The sequence below is a fragment of the Pongo abelii genome, chromosome 4, assembly GCF_028885655.2.
Source record: "Pongo abelii isolate AG06213 chromosome 4, NHGRI_mPonAbe1-v2.0_pri, whole genome shotgun sequence".
NCBI classification, from domain to species: domain Eukaryota; kingdom Metazoa; phylum Chordata; class Mammalia; order Primates; family Hominidae; genus Pongo; species Pongo abelii.
The window spans coordinates 138629125-138653598 of NC_071989.2; the positions used below are offsets into that span (position 1 = coordinate 138629125).

General features: G+C 34.3%; 1 long non-coding RNA gene across 2 annotated transcripts in view; it reads left to right on the forward strand.

The window, feature by feature from the left end:
- LOC129059530 (uncharacterized) overlaps nt 1-24474 on the forward strand; it is a 65868-nt gene that overhangs the window by 2498 nt on the left and 38896 nt on the right. The window contains exon 1 of one of the 2 annotated variants that reach the window (XR_008525498.2): nt 8975-11560. The exons of the other annotated variant lie outside the window; for it this stretch is intronic. This is a non-coding gene — a long non-coding RNA (uncharacterized LOC129059530). Of the gene's footprint in view, nt 1-8974; nt 11561-24474 lie in introns of those variants that run through there. 2 annotated transcript variants of the gene reach the window in all.

Below are 24474 nucleotides of genomic sequence, written 5' to 3' on the forward strand. Positions count from 1 at the left end.
TCTACTAAAAATACAAAAAATTAGCTGGGTGTGGTTGGTGGTATGATCCTATAATCCCAGCTACTTGGGAGGCTGAGGCAGGAGAATTGCTTGAACCCGAGAGGTGGAGGTTGCAGTGTACCAAGATTGTGCCACTGCACTCCAGCCTGGATGACAGAGTGAGACTCCCTCTCAAAAACAAAGAAAAGAAAAGAAAACAAGTAAAAATTTAGAACAAACTGATAAATGTAATAGTTTAAAATATCCTTGTCTAAGCTCTTAAAATGTCATAATAAAAGAATTAGATTGGTAATACTGAGGAATTTAGAGTCTAAAGAGTTGATATAGGTTAACATTGGAGGTATATCAGACCAGGGTTCTGACCCAAATAATAATAAACATTAACTCCGAAGAAGTGGCCACTCCTGGAAAAGACCGCTAACAAAGCTGTGCCAGCAGACACAGCAATAGGCAACAAAGCTAAAGCCAAAGCTCAGGTTCTGGCCAGAGCCACTCTAGAGGTGGTTTAGATCCACTTAGTAAACAAGAGCAGACCCCCAAGAAGCTATCCAAGAGTCAGCAGTCATGGCCATGCATCCTGCTCACAGAACTAATTGTTTCTAAGATTGATTTATGACATTTAAAGTGGTTTGGATCAAAATCCCAAAAGAGACAATTCCGTCCATAATCCTGAATGTTGAAATCCCGGAAAGATCAAAATCCCTAATGTCTAAAATTCCAAAAATCACAATTCCAAAAGGTTAAAATACCAAATGTTGAAATCCTTAAAGCTGAATTCTGGGGAAGGGATTAGTGTGTTTTTGATTGTATACAGTAAAGTTGCATCTTATTAGGCAAAACTATTACCTTGTTATCATCTTTATTTTGGAAATTAAGTATGGTTTAAAGAGATGCATCTGGATGCCAAATTGACAAGGGGTGGACTTGTGGAGTTAATTCTAGGTGTCAATTTGACAATATTAGGGAACACCTAGGAAACCTGTAAAGCATTATTTTGGGTGTGTCTTTGAGAGAGTTTGCAGAGGAGATTAGTAATTGAGTCTGAATAAAGTAGGTGGGAAAGATCTGCCTGCAGCATAGTCAGGCACCATCCAACTGGCCAAGGACCTGAACAGAACAAATACAAAAGGTGAACTTGTCTCTGTGAGCTGGGACAGACTTTTTTTCTGCCACCTTGGACAGAAATTTGATTCCACAAAAGTGCATTGTCACAACATTGACTTTGTGTGTAAGCCTTGTGTGTATATATAAAAACATAGAAACTTCCTCAATAAATGAGGAGATGTCTTTTTTGTACATGTGCATTTGTGAAAGATAAAATTTCTTAGCTTCTAGAGTGGCTGCATATGTGGTGGTGGCCATCATGGTTTTAGATCCATCTTGTGAAAAGACTTGGGTTGTCTCTTAGCGTATTTCAGAGAATTGCATTATTGAGCTGGTTATACACAATTACCAACCATAATGACATGCATTTATTGCGCATGCATTATTGCTTTTTCACCTGTTTCTTTATGAATATGAATATGGTTTGTCTGCTTATAACTTTATGCCTGTGCTACTGTTACTATACCTGAGTGTTTACAAAAATATATGCTATTATTTACCTATTTTATCATGTAAAGTGGCCTGTGAAGTGTTCTGTCATGCTTTCATATGTTTCTCAAATAAATATTTTTTAAAAATGTAAATAAATACCTTTCAAATTATTTTTATAATTATATTTTTGGGATATTGATATTTCAGAATTTCAACAATTGAGATTATGGCTTTCAGGATTGTCTTCTGGGATTATGATCAGCTCCCGATTTAAAGATTCTTTTGATGGCAGGACAGAACACATTGATATTCCAAACCAGAGAAAGCTGTCAGGCAGGGCCCACAGAGAGTTGCATCCAGGAACAGGGTAATAGCAAGCTGCAGCTATAGGGGGCAACTTGCATATGTCAAGTGGGGTGAGGTTAACTAGGTTTTGCAGGCTCCGGGTGGATCAGCTAATTTGAATGATTTCACAAGGCTCCAGGGCAGAGGGATTGTCTCTAGTTTTCTGGTACCTACAGCTGGGGCAATGAGGGCAGGTGTAGAGTGGCCCAGACTGTGATCACCCATAAAGGAAGTTGTTGGAGTATAGACATACCTGCTCAAGAAGGGGAACTGACCTACCTCTAGTCAAGGCCTCAAAACTGGGTCAAGAAAACATTAAAAAACAAAACAAAATGAAACTTTATTATACTTGTTAAAAAGACACATTCCTAAACCCCCTTCCAAACCTCCTGAATTGACTTTCTTGGTCATGAGGCTTGGGAATCTGCAGTTTTAACATTTTCTCCAGGTGAATTGAATTTACAATAAGTTTACAGAGAGCTCAGATTGGGCTCTGGAGTTAACCTGTCTGGGTTAGTGGCTAGATCGGCCAGCCGTAGCCCCTGAGCCCCTCACTTCACTTCTTTAGTTCCCAGATTTCTCACTGTAAAATTGGATAGAATAATAGCACCTACATCCTAAGGTGGTATGAACATTAAATGAAATAACATATAAAGTATTGAGAGTGCTTGCCACATCCAAGTGCTTGTGTTAAGCTTAAAGAACTTTAAAATTTCTTTGAACAACTAGAGCTAGGCCAGGCATGGTGGCTGACACCTGTAATCCCAGCACTTTGGGAGGCCAATGTGGGTGAATCACATGAGGTCAGGATTTCGAGGCCAGCCTGGCCAACATGGTGAAACCTTGTCTCTAATAAAAATACAAAAATTAGCTGGGCATGATGGTGCATGCCTGTAGTCCCAGCTACCCAGGAGGCTGAGGCAGAATCGCTTGGACCCAGGAGATGGTGGTTGCAATGAGCTGAGATCGCGCTGATCCAGCCTGGGCAATGGAGCTAGACTCAGTTTCAAAAGAAAAACTAGAATGATAAAAATCCAATATCTTAAAACATTTCCTTTAAAAGGATTGTGCTAGTTGCATCTCATTTAGGAAATACTAATGCAGAATCCAATCAAGTATATTTCTCAATAATTTTTAATTTTAGGAGTCACTAATCAGGGTAGCCATGAGAAAATTCCCTTTTTCCATCTAGTCCATCTTCATTTGAAATTAATCATCTTTATTTTTTTGCAGCATTTGTATCTTTCTGAAGTCTTTAAAATTTTGTTGATAGTACATGTTTCATAGCCAAAACAATAAGAATAATAATGAAGCAACAAAGAAAGAGAGAAAGAAAAAGAAACACTTGTTTAAAACACTTTAATCTTCATTCCATCATTCCATCAGGAGAGAATTGATTACTACTTGCTTGCAACTTTAGAAGCAGACGAACCCTTATTGGCATTTCCAAGATCTGTTTTGTCCTTTCACCTCTTAGCCACATGAAAGCAAAATTGGCTATAATGTGATATTAGTGGTCTGCAAGAAAATGTGAAATGTCTTTTTTTCAGTTTACAAGAAAATCGTATTCTATTCTGAAAAGATAACACTTCCATGACCATTAAAAGGGAACTAATATTTTAAAAAATTAATTTAAAAAATTTTTCCAGTTTTATGGAATCAAATACATATTGACAAAATGGTATATTTTAAGGTGTACTACATGATGTTTTGATATCATCTCCCATTGTTAGTTGTTGGGTATGGTGAGAACATTAAGATCTACTCTCTTAACAAAAAATCAATTTTAAAATATTAAGATTTATACCTCTTTTCTGTGAGCAAATGGTTTCACAGGCTTCTATCTGTTTTATTACTTTTAACTTACACTTTGAGTTTACTAGAATGTGATTGTTCATATAAAAAGTGAGTTTTATACACTAATTTTATAAAACTCTCACTGAATAAAATATGTAGAATGCCACATTTCTTCCCATCCAATTGGTTAAATGATAAAGGATTTTTAAAATAAGAATCAATTTAGCCCTACTATTAAAATCAGGAAAGTATCTATTCAGTTATCCTACTCATTGAAATTATAAAAATAAGTAATATTTGCTTTGTTAAATCTTCAGTAACTTCAGATTGTTGATTAAAGTTGAAAGAAACTCTTAACTTTTAATGAGACCATCTTTATTTTCTTGTTGGCCACAGTTTACAAAACTTAAATTTTATCGACACTGTAGTTTTAAAGGATTCTTTTTAATATACTTTACGTCCTGGGATACATGTGCAGAATGTGCAGGTTTGTTACATAGGTATACATGTGCCATGGTGGTTTGCTGTACCCATCAACCCATCATCTACATTAGGTATTTCTCCTAATGCTTCCCTCTTCTTCCCCCTACCCCTTGACAGGCCCCAGTGTGTGATGTTCCCATCCCTGCCCCCGTATGTTCTCATTGTTTGACTCCCACTTACGAGTGAGAACATGTGGTATTTGTTTTTCTGTTTCTGTGTTAGTTTGCTGAGAATGATGGTTTCCAGCTTCACCCATGTCCCTGCAAAGGACATGAACTCATTCTTTTGTATAGCTGCATAGTATTCCATGGTGTATATGTGCCACATTTTCTTTATCCAGTCTGACATTGATGGGCATTTGGGTTGGTTCAAAGTCTTTGCTATTGTGAATACTGCTGCAATAAACATATGTGTGCATGTGTCTTTATAGTAGAATGATTTATAATCCTTTGGGTATATAGCCAGTAATGGGATTGCTGGGTCAAATGGTATTTCTAGTTCTACATCCTTGAGGAATTACCTCACCGTCTTCCACAATGGTTGAACTAACTTACACTCCCAACAAGAGTGTAAAAGCATTCGTGTTTCTCCACATCATCTCCAGCATCTGTTGTTTCCTAACTTTTTATTGATCACCATTCTAACTGGCATGAGATGGTATCTCATTGTGATTTTGATTTGCATTTCTCTAATGACCAGTGATGATGAGCTTTTTTCCATGTGTTTATTGGCTGCACAAATGTCTTCTTTTGAGAAGTGTCTGTTCATATCCTTCACCCACTTTTTGATGGTGTTTTTTTTTTCTTGTAAATTTCTTTGAATTTCCTGTAGATTCTGGGTATTAGCCCTTTTTCAGATGGATAGATTGCAAAAATTTTCTCCCATTTTGTAGGTTGCCTGTTCACTCTGATGATAGTTTCTTTTATGGTGCAGAAGATCTTTAGTTTAATTAGATACCATTTGTCAATTTTGGTTTTTGTTTCCATTGCTTTTGGTGTTTTAGTCATGAAGTCTTTGCCCATGCCTATGTCCTCAGTGGTATTGCCTAGGTTTTATTCTAGGTTTCTACGGTTTTAGGTCTTACATTTAAATATTTAATCCATCTTGAGTTAATTTTTTATAAGGTGTAAAGAAGAGGTCCAGTTTCAGTTTTCTGCATATGGCTTGCCAGTTTTCCCAATGCCATTTATTAAGTAGGAAATCCTTTCCCCATTTCTTGTTATTTTCAGGTTTTCAAATGTCAGATGTTTGTAGACATGTGGTATTATTTCTGAGGCCTCTGTTCTGGTCCATTGGTCTATATATCTGTTTTGGTACCAGTACCGTGCTGCTTTGGTTCTGTAGCCTTGTAGTGTAGTTTGAAGTCAGGTAGAGCAATGCCTCTGGCTTTGTTCTTTTTGCTTAGGATTGTCTTGGCTATAGAGGCTCTGTTTTGGTTCCATATGAAATTTAAAGTAGTTTTTTCTAGTTCTGTGAAGAAAGTCAATGGCAGCTTGATGGGAATAGTGTTGAATCTATAAATTACTTTGGGCAGTATGGCCATTTTCACGATATTGATTTTTCCTATCCATGAGCATGGAATGTTTTTCCATTTGTTTGTGTCCTCTCTTATTTCCTTGAGCAGTGGTTTGTAGTTCTCCTTGAAGGAGTCCTTCACATCCCTTGTAAGTTGTATGTAGCAATTGTGAATGGGAATTCACTCATGATTTGGCTCTCTGTTTGTCTGTTATTGGTGTATAGGAATGCTTGTGATTTTTGCACATTGATTTTCTATCTTGAGACTTTGCTGAAGTTGCTTATCAGCTTAAGGAGTTTTTGGGCTGAGACAATGTGGTGTTCTAAATATGCAGTCATATCATCTGCAAACAGAGACGATTTGACTTCCTCTCTTCCTATTTGAATTCCCTTTGTTTCTTTCTCTTGCCTGATTGCCCTGGTCAGAACTTCCAATACTATGTTGAATAGGAGTGGTAAGGGAGGGCATCCTTGTCTTGTGCTGGTTTTCAAAGGGAATGCTTTCAGCTTTTACCGATTCAGTATGATATTGGCTGTGGGTTTGTCATAAATAGCTCTTATTATTTTGAGATACGTTCCATCAATACCTAGTTTATTGAGTGTTTTTGGCATGAAGGGTGTTGAATTTTGTCGAAGGCCTTTGCTGCATCTATTGATGCAGCATTGTGATGGATTATGTTTATTGATTTGCGTATGTTGAACCAGGCTTGCCTCCCAGGGATGAAGACGACTTGATTGTGGTGGATAAGCTTTTTAATGTGCTGCTGGATTCAGTTTGCCAGTATTTTATTGAGTATTTTCGCATCGATGTTCATCAGGGATATTGGCCTGAATTTTTTTGTTGTTGTTGTTGTGTTGTGTCTTTGTCTGATTTTGGTATCCGGATGATGCTTGCCTCATAAAATGAGCTAGGGAGGAGTCTCTCTTTTTCTATTTTTGGAATAGTTTCAGAAGGAATGGTACCAAGCTCCTCTTTGTACCTTTCGTAGAATTCGGCTGTGAATCCATCTGGTCCTGGGCTTCCTTTAGTTGTTAGTCTATAAAGTACTTCTTCAAAATACTTGAGTTCATTTCTCATTCCTTCACACTGGACTGCTCTCAGGGATCAGATTTGCTATTAAAAATAAAACAACAGTTGACTGGGCACTGTGGCTCATGCCACCCAGCATTTTGCAAGGCCGAGGTGGGAAGATCACTTGAGACCAGGAGTTCGAGGCCAGCCTGGACAACATAGCATAACCCCACCTTCACAAAAACCTAAAAAGTAAGCCAGGCATGGCACTGCATGCCTGTGGTTTTAGCTACTCAGTCAGCTGAGGCAGGAGGATTGGTTGAGCCCAGGAATTCAAAGCTGCAGTGAGCCATGATCACTTCACTGCACTCCAGCCTGGGCAACAGAGTGAGACTCTGTCTCAAAAAAAAAAAAAAAAAACATATATATACATATATATATATGTATATATATATCCTTCATGCATCCCGAACAACAGTTCCTGGTTTTCCAGTAACATGTTCACTGTACATTTTATATTTTCCATCATCCCAGGTGTTTATCCTCAATTCTTACCATCTAATCCCTTTAAGTGTCTGGTTATGCATGCCAATAATCACAATAAGCAGAATATCAAAAATATAGCTACCATGGATTGGTGTACCTTCTGTGTAACAAGGCAACAGCCTGAGTTCTGTTACATAGCTATTATTTTATTTATTCCGCAGAACATTCCCAGGATAAAAATAACATCACCTTCATCTTTTCACATGAGAGAAGGGTGCAGAATTAGAGACATTAAATAAATTGCCCAGGACCCCAAAACTCTTACTTGGATGACACAAAATTCAAACTCCAGCCCCTTTAACTCCAAAGTCCATTCTCTCAACCATCAGCTAAGTGCCTTCCCTCTGTTGAGAAAGCATCACACTCTCTAGTCACACACCCACGACAGAGAGGTAACATTCTCTATTTGTTCTTACTATGGAAAAACTCTCTTCTTTCTGGGCTCAGTCTGAGTGGACATGACTTAGCACTCTGCAATGGAAATATAAGGCATGACGTGTAATTTTAAATGTATTAGTACACATTTAAAAACACATTAAAAATAAGAAACAGGTGAAATTCTTTTTTTAATAATATATTTTAACCAACCCAATATATTGAAAATATTATCATTTCAGCATGTCACTAGCCCATTTCATGGTCCAAATAGCCACTTGTGGGACAATGCAGGCTTAATGTCTTCAAATTAGACTATCCACAGGATCATTTATTTAAATATAAATATTTTCTTATCACAGATATTAAAAAACCTAATTATAACATTTAAAATAATAAAAAATCCATTAGTTTTCATAAAGAATATCTAATGAGTATTTTACTATACAATCCATTAATGAAGATAAGAAATTATCTCTCCAAGTCATTGAGGTACATAATCAGGAGTGGTATCTTGGACTATGAGTTATGAAATCTCATCATGTTCTTCTATTTTTTAAATTCTTATTTTAGATTCGGGGGTGTGTGTGCAGATGTTTTACATGAATATATGTGTATAATGATGAGTTTTGGGCTACTAGTGTACCTATCACCCAAACAGTGAACATTGTACCCAATAGGTTATTTTTCAAACCTTCCATTCTTCCCCCTTTTAGAGTCCTAGTGTCTATTGTTTCCAACGTTATGCCCATCTGTACCAGTGTTGAGGTCCTGTTTATAAGTGAGAACATTCAGTATTTGATTTTCTGTTTCTAAGTTATTTCACTTAGGATAATGGACTCCAGCTGCTTCCATATTGCTGAAAAGAACATGATTTCATTCTTTTATACAGATGCATAGTATTTCATGATGTATACATACCACATTTCTTTATCCATTCTTCTGTTGATAAACATTTAGGCTGATTCCATTATCTTGCTAGCATGAATAGTGCTGTAATGGATATGCAAGTACAAGTGTCTTTTTGATATAACGATTCATTTTACTTTCTTTCAACCCAGTAGTGGTATTGCTGGGTTGAATGGCAATTCTATTTTTTGTGTTTTGAGGAAGCACCATACTGTTTTCCATAGACGTTGTACTAATTTACACTCCCACAAACAATGTATAAGCGCTACCTTTTTTTCATATTCACACCAATATATGTTATTTTTGACTTCTTAATAGCCATGTTGAGTGATAGAAGATGGTATCTTATTGTGGTTTTAATTTGCATTTCTCTGATGATTAGTGATGTTGAATATTTTTCATGTTTGTTTGCCACTTGTATGTCTTCTTTTGAGAAACATTTGTTCGTGTCTTTTGCTTACTTTTTAATGAAGTTATTTGACCATCTTCAGAGTAAGCCACCATGGGGCCTGAGCAGGATAGGTAGCGTCATTGTTGTTGGAGGTAACATTGTCATTACTCAGGTTTATAAACCACTGGCTTTTCAACATCTGCAGCTCAGGGCTTCACTGTTTGGTTATCTTTAGAAATAACTGTTTGTGTAATTAGCAGAGTTGACATGGGGCATGAGCATCTTAAGGAGGGAGTTTGTTTTCAGAAAATATTTTATGTGGAGTAATCTTACAGAAACATCTTATTTTTTTTTAAAGTACAGAAACTCCAGATGGTTTCACCATCTTTAGTTTATTCTTTTGTTATGTGGCAGTTATTAACCCCGTCCAAAACACTGGCTCCAGTAAACCTCGCCAAAGCTTTAAAAGTAAAATGTTTCATGAAATTTTACATTTTTAAATTATGCAAGACTGCTCTAATTTCACAAAGTGTCCTTAATGGCATTTATTATTATGATCTATTGGTTATAACTAATTAAAATTGAACTACATTAAATATAATTACTGTATCACATTTGTTTTCTAGTATCAGCTTGCATATTTTCTTTATTCTCCCATCTCTCCCCTTAATAATCTGTGAAAGTCAGTAATCAACTTCATGTACCTCTGTTGCTTAAGTTTAAAAAGGCATGTAGGTGGAGCCAACTCATTTTAAAAATATTAAAATGGACATAAAATATTTTCCCTGCTTTCATGTATTATAAATTTGATACAGAAGGAGAGAATATAAAAGGAAATGTTTTTTAAAAAGGAAAACACACACCTTATTTGTGAAGATTATCCTATTTTACTCTTTATGGCACTCACACTTTGGCTTTAGAGTCCCTCAGCTTTCCTTACTTCTACTTGTCCCATGGATTTATTTTTGAAATTTAACAAAATAATGCATATAAAGTGCTTGCACGTCTCTGATAACACAAACGTGTCAAATTGATTTATCTCCTTCCTCATTTTTCTTCTCCTTTATCATAATGATCATCATAATTACAGTGAATTCTGCCTATTTGCCTAAGAGCTGGTTCGTGAGTATTCCACAGCTAGCTTGCAAGAGCCAACTGTTGAATTTTCAGGAATTTTATGAGCTGATTCTTAAACATAGCCATTATTAAAACTTAAACTTTATAAACTTACAATTAATTACATAAAATATAATAAATACTGAAAACACAATCTGTAATTATTTTAGCACATTTTATATTTTCTATGGTCTTGAGGTTATTTGTGTCTTTTCTCTCAGTGTGGTAGAAATACTTTATACTGTTGAGCTACTGTACATCTCTTCTCAACTCTGCATTCAGTGACATCATATTGATGGCTTGAAACTGCCCATGGTGGAATATTTACAGTGCTGAAATCATCAAATTCCAAAAATTGAGGCTTCTTCCCCCCATTGGAGAGTCATTTGTTAAAATTTACCTGGGGCAGAAAATACACAAAATAATCCTGGAGCATTTTGTAATGCCAAAAATAAGGAAGTTCTAAAAAAATTAAATATAAAATAAAAATAACCCGCTTTCCAATGATGGGGAAAATGTCAAAGTGACACAGGCACCAACTAAAAGAGCTCTCAATCGCCAAAGCTGGAACTATTTGAGCAATAACATAAAGAATTTCATTGGTAGTGTATTATAACCCAGATTATAAAATGAATATTCAAAAATCCATACTAATATAAACAAATAAATTGAGATGGGAAAGAATAAACAAATCTCACGTGCAGAAGAATTCCAAATAAACTATGTAGTCACTCGAACCTGAAGAAGATGAAATAGAATCCCCTATTCCTTAACTATGAGCTTTTTCCTTCCAAAGAAAGCCTACTAAGAGGAAGAAAAAGAATAACTTTAGAAAAACCTGACAAATACTACCTTAGCCAGGTGATCAAGACTAGCATTTACAGTGGTAAGTCATGTTGATAGTATTCATTATGTGGTATGACGTGTTTAAAATGGCCCTTTGAGAGGTCTCTCAAATCCAATAACCCCAATCTACTCATGAGAAAAGCTCAGACAAATCCCAACTGAGGGACATTTTCCAAAATACCTATGCAATACTCCTCCTAACTGTCAAGATCATCAAAAACAAGGAAACTCTGAGAAACTGTCACAACCAAGAGGCAGCTAAGATGTCATGACCACTGAATGTAAAGTGATATGCTAGATGGGAATCCTGGAGCATGAAGAGAACATTCGCTAAAAATTAAGGAAATCCAGGTAAAGTATGAATTTTAATTAATAATAATGTATTGATATTGATTAATTGTGACAAATGCACCAAACTAATATGTTATTAATAGGGGAAACCTACTCTGAGATATATGGGAACACTCTATATTATCTTCATAATTTTTCTGTAAATCTAAATTATTATAAAATTGAAAGTTTTTTTTTAATTTACTAACACAGAACTGATCAATTTCTACCCTAGATGTCACTTACTGAAGTCCTATTCAATACTCAGTAACTCTGGGTGGACATCAAGCTGTTTTGCTGGTATTGCACTGGCCCTGGGCCTGTCCCCTAAACATCTCCATGCTAGGATGGGGGTGAAGGTAGGAAGCTTGACGAACAAATAAAAAATTGTTAATAATTTATGTTAAAAATTATATATCGACATCACATAGCTTACATTCTTGTCAAATCATTATTAATCTGTAATATATAACCACAGGATGGCAAATAAGAAACAAGAGTTTTTAATTAATCTATTTCTTCATTCATCAAAGACAGGTTAAAATTCCCTGGCTATGACCTACTTTTTATCCAGTATAGCAAGAACGGAGTTCTAAACTCTGTTCCCAGGAATGGGAAACTCAAAACCTTCAGGGTTAGGCCAGCAAATGAGTGGATTGCCTGAGTGAAAGACAATAAGAGATGGTGGGTGGATTGCCTGGGTCAGAGACAGTAGACATGATGGAGATTTTCATCAAACTGGAGAGCACAAGCTTGACCTAAAGCAGTTAGTGTTAAGTATTTGTTAAACTGCTATTGCAGCCCAAGAAAAAGTTACCGGTTTGGCAGGAACTTCTGTTCTAAATTGTCAATTAAATCCCAAATAAATTTCTTTGACAGACTTGAGTGAAATTGAGGTGTTTCATCAGCTTATAGTTTGTCTCGAGATGTAGACGCTCAGAAATTTTAATACATTTTAATGAATTTCTTCAATTTATTTTATTTTTAAACTGGATAAGTTCTTATTTTTTATTTTTAAATTAAAGAAATTCACTAATGTTGATAAGTAATATATGTTTTTACACCAAATAACTGGTAAAAAGGAAACAGGCTGCTTTCTGTGTTTTTGTTGAAGTCTGTCTGTAAATAATATACTTTTAAAAATCAATAAAATTTAGGATATTTTTAGTTTCATATTATTGGAAAATCAATCATATTATTGTTTGTTCTAATCCTGAGTTCCTTTGAGATTAGGTTTTCAAATAATATATTAATATGAGAGTTCTTTTATCAGTAAGTTTAAAAATAATAAGGAATTTTACTATCTCCTTAAAACCCAAGCACACATCTAGTGATTTTTTCACACAGAAATGCTGCTATTAAAATTAGTCAAGGGCAATGGGTAAGTTCAATATAAGCCATTATTAGAGAAGACTACAGTTATGACTTCTAATGATAGTTTACTACAAAAATATTCATAGAAAAAGAAAATTAATTGGCTAGATTCCTTTGAGCTAAAGCAAAATTTTCTGTTATAGGAGCTGCAGAAGATATACAGAAAGAATAATTTAAGTCTCATGCAAAAATAAATTCCTCTTAATGCTTATATTGAATTAAATTCTTTGTTTAAGGGAGTACTAAAGCTAAAGTATCATTCTTTCCTAGCTTCAAGATAATTTTTAAATTTCTCAGCTATTTAACATAGCCATATAATGCACTAAAAATCATCAGTGACCTTGTTGCTAAATTCAGTAGATATGGTTCAGTTCTTTTCTTACTTTGCTCACAGTAGTTGTTGATGGTATTGTTCATTTTCCTTCTTAAAAATGCCCAAACCCACAGCTCTTACTTGCTTCCTACCTCTCTTATTTCTCTCATCAATAAATTTTTTACTTGATGCACAAAGCTTGATCATATTCCTGAGGTACATGTGACATTCTGATTCCTGCATAAAATATATAATGACCAAATCAGAGTAATTGGAATATTCATCACCTCGAACATTTATTATTTCCTGTGTTGTGGAACATTCCAAATCTTCTCTCCCAGTTACTTTGAAATATACCATAAATTTTTGTTAACTATAGTCACCCTACTGTGACTAGAACTCATTCCTTCTAACTATATTTTTGTGCCTATTAACCAATTTGATTTCATCTCTCCCTCCCCTCTATTATTCCCAGCTGAGAATACCATTCTACTCTGAGAAACACCATTCTACTCTCTACCTCCATGAATCCACTTTAGCTACCACAAGAACATGAGATATTTGTCTTTCAGTGTCTGGCTTATTTGACTTAACACGATGTCCTCCACTTCCATCTGTGTTGTTGCAAATGACAGGATTTCATTATTTTTTATGGCTGAATAATATTCCATTGTATATACATACCACATTTTCTTTATCAATTCACCCATTAATGAACACTTGGGTTGGTTCCATATCTTGGGTATTGTAAATAGTGCTGTAGTAAACATGAGATAGCTCTTCAATATACTGATTTCCTTTATTTATTTTTTTGGATATACACCCTGTGGTAGGATTGCTGGACCATATGGTAGTTTTTTTTTTTTTTTTGGAGATGGAGTCTTGCTCTGTTGCCCAGGCTGGAGTACAGTGGCATAATCTGGGCTCACTGCAACCTCTGCCTCCTGGGTTCAAGCAATTCTCTGGCCTCAGCCTCTTGAGTAGCTGGGACTACAGGCACCCACTACCACACCCGGCTAATTTTTGTATTTTTTGTAGAGACAGGGTTTTACCATATTGGCCAGGCTGGTCTCGAACTCCTGACCTTATGATCCACCTGACTCAGCCTCCCAAAGTGCTGGCATTACTGGTGTGAGCCACTGTGCCCGGCCAATAGTTCTGTTTTTAGTTTTTTGAGGAACCTCCATATTATCTTCCACAGTGTCTGCACTAATTTACATTCCCATGAGTAGGGTACAAATGTTCAACTTTCTGGGAATCTTCACTAGTGTCTTTAATTTTTTTATCTTTATGATAATAGACATTTTAACTGGTATAAAATGATATCCCACTGTGGTTTTGATTTGATTTCCCTTGCCATTAGTGATGTTGAGCATTATTTCATATACTTGGCCATGTGTATGTCTTCTTTTGAGGAAGGTCTATTCAGATCCTTTGCCCAATTTTTCTTCCATTCTATAGGTTATCTCTTCATTTTGTTTAGTGTTGTCTTTGCTGTGCAGAAGCTTTATAATTTAATTAGTCTCATTTGTCTATTTTTTCTTTTTGTTGCCTATGCTTTTAAAGTCTTAGGCATAAAATCTTTGTCTAGACAAATGTCATAAATCATTTTCCCTAAATTTTCTTCTAGTAGTTTTTAAAATTTTGGGTCTTACACTTAAGTCTTTAACCCATTTTGAGTTGACTTTTATATATGGTGAGAGACAGAAATTTAGCTTTATTCTTCTGCATATGGAAATCCAGCTTTCCCAGCATCAGTTACTGAAGAGATTGTCCTTTCCCCGGTCTATGTTCTTGGCACCTTTGTTGAAAATGAATTGGCTATAAATGTGTGGGCTTGTTCCTGGGTTCTCAGTTCTGTTCCATTGGTCTATTTGTTTGTTTTTATGCCAGTACTATGCTCTATTGATTACTATTACTGTACTATACGTTTGTAGTATAATTTGAAATCAGGTAATATGCTTCCACCTTTGTTCTTTTTGTTCAATACTGCTTTGGCTATTTGGGGTTATGTGATTCCATGTGAATTTTAGAATTGTTTTTTGTATTTCTGTGAAGAATGTCATTAATACTTTGATAGCGATTACATGGATCTGTAGTCTGCTTTGGGTAGTATGAACATCTTAACAATATTAATTTTTCCAACCCATGAACATGGGATATCTTTTCATTTGTGTGCGTGTGTGTGTCCTCTTCAAGTTCCTTAATTAGTGTTTTATAATTTTCATTGTAGACATTTTTCACTTCTTTGGTTAAGTTTATTCCTGGGTATTTTGGGGTAGCTATCATAAAATGAAATTGCTTCCTTAATTTCTTTTTAAGATGGTTTGCTGTTTGTGTATAGAAATGCTACTGATTTTTGTATGTTGAATTTATATTCTGTAACTTAGCTGAATTCATATGTCAGGTATAGCAGGGTTTTTTTGATGGAGTCTTTAGTTTTTTCTAAATATAAAATCATGTTGTCTGCAAAAAAGTATAAATTGACTCTGCCTTTCCAGTAGTGATGCCTATTATTACTTTCTCTTCCCTAATTGATCTGGCTAGGACTTCCAGTTGATCAGGAGTGGTGAAAGTGGGCATTGTGTCCTATTCCAGATCTTAGAAGATAGCCTTTTAGTTTTTTTCCCAGTCAGTATATTAGTTTTGAGTTTTTTATACATGGCCCTTAGCATTTTGAGCTTTTTTCCTTCTCTATCCACCTGATTGAGAATTTTTATCATGAAGGAATGTTGAGCTTAAATGAATGCTTTTTTTTACACCTATTAAAATGATCATATGATTTTTGTTCTTGATTTTATTGACATGATGCATGATGTTTATTGATTCATATGTGTTGAAACAACCTTGTGTCTCTGGGATGAATCTCTATTAATCATGGTGAACGATCTTTTTGTTGTGTTTTTGAATTTGGTTTGCAAGTGTTTTGTTGAGGACAACCAGGTTATTTGGTAGGGCCTTATAAAGGCATGAAACATAAGCCAGCAATATGGACACTTAGGCATTATTACCTATTGCTGGATTTTTAAATACTATATCATGGTTGAAAAAGATTATATTTCTAAACATATTCTCACAGAATTAGAACATGATATCAATGGACAAAAGGGAAGAATTAACCATAAATAAAGAAGATTTTCTAAGCTTGAAGATACTATGTTTCCAATTAAATTTGGGGAATACATTTGTCCTACATTTATATGCAGAAAATTTTTCTAATTTTCAAAATGAAATCTAGTATAATTTGTTGAAATTAGGCCAGGTGCAGTGGCTCACGCCTGTAATCCTAGCACTTTGGGAGGCCGAGGAGGGTGGATCACCTGAAGTCAGGGGTTCAAGACCAGCCTGGCCAACGTAGCAAAACCCCGTCTGTACTAAAAATACAGAAATTAGCTGGGCATGATGACACGTGCTTATAATCCCAGCTACTCAGGAGGCTGAGGCAGGAGAATCGCTTGAAGTCAGGAGGCAGAGGTTGCAGTGAGGCGAGATCACACCATTGCACTCCAGCTTGGGTGACAGAGCGAGACTCTGTCTCAATAAATAAAATAAATAAATAAATAAATAAATAAATAAATAAAATAAAAATTTGTTGAAATTAGCAGCCAAAGAAAGAAAGCTATTAGCCCACTGGTATATGAGGGTTTCAAGACCCTATTAAAGACTTAATATATCTGGTATTTAAAGTAAAATCCACAACATTCAGATAAAGCTAACCGACTATGTCATATGCATTTGATTTGAATGAGTAAATAATCAGAAAGTGTTTGACAAGTAGCAATTAACAGGAAACTTTCATTTGAAGAAAAAATGAGAATGGATTTGTAGCTGCCAATAAATTTCTCAGTAAGTTTGAATAATACTGTTTATTCAATGAGTCTGAATAAATTTTCAAGAACATTTCAAGCATTAACTTGCCTCTTTTGTAAGTTTTTTAAATTTGAAAATGTAGTATGGATCTGTCAGAAGTAAAGTTAGAATTTTTAACTTTTTCATACTTGATATTATGCAAAACATGCAAGACACTGATGTATGGGAGTTCTCCCCAAGCATTTTCTTTTACTGACAATTCAGAGGGCCTGCTTCTTAGAGGTTGGATATTTACTCCCTGCTTAATACAAGCCTTGGAAAATCTCACTCTAAATAGATAGGCAAGGCACAGAACCTTGCCATGAGTTTGTCACTAGGAGAAAATAAGGCTCTGCTGTCTTCAATATTTCTTACTAATTCTCTTCCTCAGAAGTGATACATTTTTAGAAAATTTAAAAAGAGAAGCAGCAAAGTCTTTATAGGAAAATTGTCATCATTCCTTTTGCTCAACTACATAATAGATTGGAATTTAGAATATTCCAACACAGGCCATGATACCCCAATTCTCCAACCACAATGGGGTCTTAAAGAAAGGTACTTTCCTAGACACATCAGTTTAATGAAAACACATTTAGAGAATTGAGGATCTGGAAATAAATCCCTTAATATTTACCATGTGCACATGTGCATTCAAACTCTAAATATGCTACCAGCTGTATGCAAATTAATTTTTATTTCCAATGTGGTAGCTATAGTATACCATTTGTAGTTTATGAACATGCCTATTTCTTACCAATCACTGTGTAAAAGCTGTTCTTTCTGCTTTAAAAACCAATCACTTTACCCTTTACCTCTAACTTCATCTAGCAAATTTCCTTTCTCTCTCTATGTATTTAGCTCACATATTTTCTGTTGTGAAATAGTCTCTTACCTTGGGGCAAGAGGTGTGAGAGTGTCAGTCAATTTCATCTTCCTCAGTGATATCAGTACTCTCTGCACATAAATCTATATGTGGTTACCATTAGTATATTATAATTGTTTATATTCATGTCTCTCTCCTATATTAGATTCAGAAAATTTCTGTTGTGGAGATGGAATGATACATGTGTTCCTATCCCCAACATCGTGCACAATTCCCATCTTAATATTAGTGTTCAATAGCTTAATATTGGCTTCATGAGTGTTCATGGCCACACACAGCCCCCAGACTTATCTAGTTAAATTGCTCATCAATAAAAAAAAAATCTCTTTCAAAGCATTCTAACATACAGGTACCAAATTTTTGCCCAAAGGTATTCAGGTATGGTTATGTTAGCACTTTTTGTGATGGTCCTTACAATTGTTAGAATGCTGTGTCTTTATTTAGCGCCCAAGTGTGTATCTGTGTAACTTCAACAATGTCTGAATTCTCCGTCCTGAAGAAACAAGTGTATAGACTGGTACTTTTTCATGCCAGTTTTGCCTTATTCTTCTTGTTCTCTTTTTTAAGGTAAAATGTGACTTACCTATTGCAAATATCCCAAACATGAAATAGTTCTAAAACACTTAACATTTCTGGGCAACTGTTTTTATGTATTTTAATGTCTCTTTTGAAATACGACACAAAAACAGAAAACACTAGATATAAAGTGATCAGCCTAAAGCATGCCAGTTACATAGCATGGATAATTTCAATTTAATAATTCTGTAATAGAGCCAAATGATGAATATTTAACTAATGCTACTTATTGCTTAAAGTGCTATCACATCGAAACTATGCCATCTGTGCCTGTGCTGATGCCCATTAAATTAAAATGTTGGTGCTTCTTTGGAGCCAAACCCTCCTCTAATCCACAAGTCCTGGCAACTATTGATCATTTTCTCTTCCTATAGATTGCCTATTTTAGAATGGCATGTAAATGGAATTGTACAGAATTTAGCCCTTTGAGTCTGGCTTTTTTCTTTGCATAATGCATCTGAAATTCATCTTTGTTGTTTCTTGTATCAGTAGTTTGTATCATTTTATTGTTGAGTTGCATTCTGTCATATGAATACACCACAGTTAGTTCATTAATTTACCAGTCAAAGGACATTAGGATTATTTCCCATTTATAGTGATTATGAATAAAACTTTATTAACATCCACTTATGGATTTTTCTGTGAATGTAAGTTTTGTTTCACTTAGATAAATCCCTAGGAATGAGATTGATGAGTTATATAAGTGTGTATTTAACTTTATAAGAAACTGCCAAGCTGCTTCCACTTGTCCTTCTATCAGCAATGTTTGACAGTTCTAGTTTCTCAGTTTTAAGAATTCAAGTTGCACAGAGCAGCCTAACACTGGATATTTATTTTACTAATCTTATTATAGTTATTCTAATATATGTGCAGTGATGTATCATTGATTTTTGACCTATATTTCCCTAATATTAAATATTATGAAGAACCTTTTCTAGTGCTTGTCATTCATATTTTTTTCTATTCCCATGTTTTGCTCATTTTTTTGCCTGAGTTGTCTGTTTAAATTATTAAGGAGTTTTGGTAATTCTTTATATATACTTACTTGTTTTAAATATGTGCTTTGCAAATATTTTCTCACATTTTGTGCCTTGTATATTCAGTTTCCAAAGAATATATTTCAAAGAGGAGAAGTTTTTAAGTTTTCATGAAGTCCATTTTATAAATTTACCATTTTTTTCTTTTATAGATTATGCTTTGGGTACCAAATCTAAGAAATAATGTTTCCTTCACTTTTCTCTAGAGGTTATACAGTTCAGTTTCAAATATAGATCAGAAATTCATGGATAGAGGTTCATTATTTTTCTACCTAAAAATTCAATGCCCAGCACCATCTGTTAAAAATTATTTTTGAACATTGAATTGACTTTGTCCTTTATCAAAAGTCAATTGACCACAAATGTTTGAGTTTTATTTCTGGATTTTTTTATTCTGTTCCATTTATCTATGTATCCATTCTTTTGCCAATATCACAGTCTTTATTATTATAGCTTTAGAGTAAGTATTAATATCTAATGATGTCTTTCCTCCCCTTTGTTCTTTTTCAAAATTGTTTCTGTTATTCCAGATCACTTAGGTTTTTTGTTTTGTAAATTTTAGTATTAGCTTGTTAATTTCTACAGAAAAAAAATCTTGCTGGAATTTTCTGTTGGGATTACATTACATCTACACATTAGATTGGGGAGAAATGGACATCTTAACAATATTGAGTCTTCAATATGTGAACATAGTACATCACCTACTTAGTCTTCTTTGTTTATTTTCATCAGTGTTTTGCAAGGTCCAAATACACATTGTGTGTAAGCTTTGTCCTATTATGAATCAGAAAAGATAGATCACAGTATTCGTAGGCTCATAATTAATATAAAATAAGAAAAAAATTTAAAGTTGTCTATATGGGTTTCTCTATTTAGTGGAAAAAAATTATTTTAAAAATGTTGTGAGCAAGAAACTCTCATAATAATGTTAAGCAATGACATTATAAGTGACAATATTACCCTCTGTCCCTTACAAATGGCTTCAAACAATATACTTTGACTACTAAAATAGGTTTTATAATATTAAAAGTCTATTACTTCATTTATACATTCTAATTGGATAACTATGAAATTGTCTTTAAAAAATACAGATGTTTAAAAACACTACTTTTGCCTTAAAATGTATCTGGATATTGGCTACAAAATTTTACTCCACATCATAAATATTGTCACAGAATATGGATTTAATTATTGAATTAAACACACATTCGAACTTCTGAATCAAAATTTTACAGGCCGTACTAATGTTTTTTCTTCTTTTTTTTTTTTTCCTCTAACTTTTATTTTAGGTGCAGGGGGTACCTGTGCTGGTTTGTTGCATGGATAAATTGCATGTTTCTGGGGTTTGGTGTACAAATTAGTTTTCCACCCATGTAGTGAGCATAGTACTCGACAGGTAGTTTTTCCATCCTCACTCTTCTTCCACCCTCCACCCTTCAGTAAGCTCCAATGTCTATTGTTCCCCTTTTTGTGTCTATGTGTACTCAATGTTTAACTTCACTTAAAAGTGAGAACATGTGGTATTTGGTTTTCTGTTCCTGTGTTAATTCACTTAGGATTATGGCCTCCAGATCCACCCATGTTGCTGCAAAGGACATGATTTTATTTCTTTTATGGCTGTGTAGTATTCCATGGTGTATATTTATCATATCTTCTTTAGTTCAATGTTGATAGGCATCTAGGTTGATTCCATGTCTTTGCTATTATGAAAAGTGAGGCAATGAATGTATGCATGTATGTATGTGTCTTTATGGTAAAATGGTCTATATTCATTCGGGTATATACCTAGTAATGGTTCAGATGGTAGTTCTTTGGAAAGTCTCCAAACTGCTTTCTGCAGTGGCTGAACTAATTTACACTCCCACCAACAATGTATCTGCATTCCATTGCTCCATGACCTTGCCAACATCTGTTACTTTTTTGACTTTTTAATAATAGCCATTCTGACTGGTGTAAGATTGTATCTCATTGTGGTTTTTATTTGCTTTTATCTGATTATTGATGATGTTGAGCATTTTTTCATGTGCTTGTTGGCTGTATGTATGTCTTCTGAGAAGTGTCTGTTCATTTCCTTTGCCCATTTTCTAATGGGGTTGTCTTCTGCTTGTTGATTTGTTTCTTAGAGATTCTGGATATTACACCATTGTCAGATACAGTTTGCAAATGTTTTCTTTTATTCTTAGGTTGTCTGCTGGCTCTGTCGATTATTTCTTTTGCTGTACAGAAGTTCTTTGGTTTAACTAAGTCTCACATGCCAATTTTTGTTTTTGTCGCAATTGCTTTTAGAGCCTTTGTCATTAAATCATTGCCAAGGCCTATGTCCAGAATGGTATTTCCTAGGTTTTCTTCTAGAGTTTTTATAATTTTAGGTTTCATGTGTAAGTCGTTAATCCATATTGAATTGATTTTTGTATATGGTGAAAGAAAGGGGTTCAATTTCAAATTTCTGTATATGGGTAGCCAATTCTCCCAGCACTACTTATTGAATAGGGAGTCCTTTCCCTATTGTTTGTTATTGTCAACTTAGTAAAATATCAAATTGTTGTAGATGTGCAGCTTTATTTCTGGGTTCTTTAATGCTTCCCATTGGTCCACGTGTTTGTTTTTGTACCAGTACAATGATGTTATGGTTACTATAGTCTTGGAGCATAGTTTGAAGTCAGGTAGAGTGATGCCTCCAACTTTGTTTTGTTTTGTGCTTTGCTTCATACAGATTTTTTTTTAACATAGCATGTACTAATTAATGTTAATGAGCAATACTTTTGTAGATATAGTAAAATATTTAAGCTGGAATTACAATTTGTACTACAAGCTATATAATAATATCTTGCATATATAACTGTTAGAAACATGAAAAATTGATAAATTCCAGATCAGATAAATTTTTTAAATTAAATCATTATAGAGCTTTTGGAAATGGTTTAGTCTAAGCTTTATAGAAAACCCGTTATAACTATGCCTCTTATCACCTTTGGTAATGGAACTCTTTGAATGTCTGAAGAAAACCATAGATTGACTCTAATTCTGTGGTTGGAAAAACATTTGATTGTTTAGACAATCAAAGGGTGTTTAGGGCTAAAGTTTAAGTTGAATTCCCTGTTCTTTTAACTCTAACTAAATTCAAAGGAAAGGGAAACATTTCCATTTCATTGAATACATTACCTAAATCCTTTTGGTCTGCAGATTTTTTTTTGCTTTGACTACAATTGGTATTATATGTTATTACCATTATATGTTAATAATTGAGATGTTCATGCTTTCTTACTTCAAGAAGATTCCTTTGGTCAAATACTCCAAAATAATAGTGATGATGATGATGATAGTCAGTAGTATTATCATTTGGGTATTTTTCTTTAAATCATGTAATGCATGAGTCATCTGGATATATTCTTCATGAGAAATATTACATATACAATGTGAAAATTAAAACATGGGAATAAAGACACAAAATAACCTATTTCTTTCTATCATTTTTCTTTAATTTTATTTTGTTGTAAGCCTTTATCTGTTTTAATGCTGTAGGACCTGTATGACTTTTATTATATCTATTAAGCAACTCAGTCCTATTTCCTTGCAGTGGAATATTTTTACCTTCTCCAAAGTTTGCAAAGCTTAATAAAAAAAGAAAAGTGAATCATTGTTTTATGTGACCATAACTGATTGTTAATAATAACTGATATTAATATTGATTCTTATATTTGCATTTGCATATATTTTGTCATTGGCATATATTATTATTTTTAGTGATTCACTACATAAGCAATCAGCAAGTACTTGACAAAGGAATGAATGAAATGATGAAGGACAACAGTTCAGAATAGCACTGCAATTATTACCTCAATTCCACAGATGTATAAACATCCATAAAGAAAATAAGAACACATGCATGTGTCTTACATGGCTTTCAGTTTAACTTTCATTACTTTATGGTCATATTTTGTAAGGTGCTCAGTGTCTACTGAAAGTTAGTGGATTACTCAAGACTGACGTCATTGTCTCCTGATTCTCAATTCCAGATTTTATTTTGCTTTGTTCTATTTAATCTCAGTAGGCAACATTGTCACTTGGAAAGCTGATTTGGGTAATATAAAGAAAACTTTCTTATTTCATTGGTTCCCCAATTAATAAATATTTACTGATTATTTTCTATTTGAAAATCACTATATTCAGCCCATGGAGAATACAAAATTAAGTAGACATAAATCCATACTTAATATGTATGTATTTATGAAAATAGAAAATCTAACACTGCAGCCATCAAGGTTTACATAAAATTTCTTAAGAAGACTACATTACAGAGATAGCTTCTAACAGCGCGGGTGTGGGGTGGCAGAGCAAAGAGGACTGAAAAAGAGCATAGGGAATCCTTAGTGAGTTTGCTTGATGATTATGAATATATATGGGCATATCTATGTCTTGGTGCACTGGATATTCTGTTCAAACACAGACTTTGTTTGGATATCCTTTGATGGTAGACTGCTTTTAGAGAAGTGCCTAATGTATTACGTGTGCCCATCAAATTTGTTTATTCTTTCTACCCACTTCCTGTGATGCAAGTATCACAGGAAGAAGGAATAAACAAGTTTGATGGGCACAGGTAATACATTACACACTTATTCACAAAGGCTGGGTAGAGACCTTGGGAAATGTAGCAAAAACTTCCTAAAATAAAAACATGACAGCTTACATTTGAAGTTAATAAACATCAACTATACCAACCCTGTTCATTCATTTGAGTTCAATGCAGGGAGACTTGACCACTTATCTTAACCTTTTGTACAAAGAAGAAACAACTGGAATATTACCCAAAAATGTTTATATTTGAAATATTGAAATTAATTCTGTAGGGAAAATAGTCTGTCAGTGCACTGGCAAGGGCAAGCCCTCTATAAATGGGACTGTCAATACTCTGCCTTCAGCATACATCACTAAGTGTGACATTTGAATTAAACTTAGTAAAAAATTAATAACAGGGTATTCAAAGAGGCTTTGTACTGTGAATCTAAAAAGCTTTCAAGAACACTGCACAATTATAGCCTTTTTATAATTTATATTATCAAACACGCTTTAAACTATCCTAAAATATTATTAGCATGTTAGTTATTGCTCCAAGCTTGTAAAGGATTGCACCACAGGCCTTTGTATAGCTATTTATTCTTCTACTTTGTTATCCATATACAAATTGAAAGCCAAAATGCTTTCAAGCATTATCAAATACCCATGCATTTACTTCCCTCAAAA